Source organism: Orycteropus afer, unplaced genomic scaffold, assembly GCF_000298275.1.
Source record: "Orycteropus afer afer isolate SDZICR_OR568_19922 unplaced genomic scaffold, OryAfe1.0 scaffold00202, whole genome shotgun sequence".
Taxonomy (NCBI): Eukaryota; Metazoa; Chordata; class Mammalia; order Tubulidentata; family Orycteropodidae; genus Orycteropus; species Orycteropus afer.
The window spans coordinates 5,979,840-5,981,511 of NW_006921789.1; positions in this window are offsets into that span (position 1 = coordinate 5,979,840).

Sequence of the window (1,672 nt, forward strand, 5' to 3'; positions counted from 1 at the left end):
GGTCTGGGACTTGGAAGGAACATGATTGGAAGATTGGTGACAAGGATGTATGGGGAAGAGGTATGTGGATAGATCTTTCTGAATGGGCCAAAGGAGTAAAGATATTTGTGTCTCATGTGAATGCCCACCAAAAGGGGACCTCGGCAGAGGAGGACTTTAACAATTAGTTGGATGGGATGACATGTTCAGTGGCAACCAGCCATCTTTTGTCCCCAGCTACTCCTGTCATTGCTCAATGGACTAACGAACAAAGTGGCCATGGTGGCAGGGATGGAGGTTATGCATGGGCTCAGCAAAAAGGACTCCCACTTACCAAGGCTGATTTGGATCCCACCACTCCTGAATGCCCAATCTGCCAGCAGCAGAGACCAACACTGAGTCCGCAATATGAAACCGTTCCTCGGGGTGATCAGCCAGCCACCTGGTGGTAGGCTATTACATTGGACCACTTCTATCATGGAAAGGACAGTGTTTTGTTCTTATTGGAATAGATACTTATTCTGGATATGGATTCACCTTCGCTGCATGCAATGCTTCTGCCAAAACTACCATCCATGGACTTACAAAATGCCTTATCCACTGTCATGGTATCCCACACAGCATTGCTTCGGATCAAGGGACTCATTTCACAGCACATGAAGTGCGGCAATGGGCTTATGCTCATGGAATTCACTGGTCTTACCATGTTCCCCATCATCCTGAAGCAGCTGGTTTGATAGAATGATGGAATGGCTTCTTAAAAATACAAATATGGCACCAGCTAGGTGGCAATATCTTGAAGGGTTGGGGCAATGTTCTCCAGGAGGCTGTATGTGCTCTAAACCGGCATCCCACACAGTATTGCTTCAGAACAAAGGACTCATTTCACAGAAGATGAAGTGTGGCAATGGGCCTATGCTCATGGAATTCATTGGCCTTACCATGTTCCCCACCATCCTGAAGCAGCTGGCTTGATAGAACAATGGAATGGCCTACTGAAAACACAATTACGGCACCAGCTAGGTGGTAATACCTTGAAGGGTTGGGGCAATGTTCTCCAGAAGGCTGTATATGCTCTAAACCAGCATTCAATATATGGTGTTATTTCTCCAAAATCAGGATTCATGGGTCCAGGAACCAAGGGGTGGAAACAGGAGTGGTACCACACACTATTACCTCTAGTCACCCTCTCAAAAATTTTTTGCTTCCTGTCCCTGCAATCCTATGCTCTGCGGGTCTGGAGATCTTAGTCCCAAAGGGAGGAACACTCCCATCTGGATACACAATACTGATTGCATTGAAATGGAAATCAATAATGCCATCCGGTCATTTTGGCCTCCTCATGCCTCTGGATCAGCAGACAAAGAAGGGCATTACTGTACTATCTGGTGTGATGGATCCTGATTACCAAGGGGAAATTGGATTGACATTACATAATGGAGGTAAAGAAGAATATGTCTGGAATACAGGAGATTCTTTAGGACTTCTCTTAGTACTGCCATGCCCTGTGATTAAAGTCAATGGAAAATTAAAGCCACCCAATTCTGATATAACTACTAATGGCACAGACCCTTCAGGAATGAAGTCTGGGTCACCTCACCAGGCAAAGAACCACAATCTGCTGAGGTGCTTGCTGAGGGCAAGGGAAATACAGAATGGGTGATAGAAGAAGGTAGTTCTGAATATCAGCTGC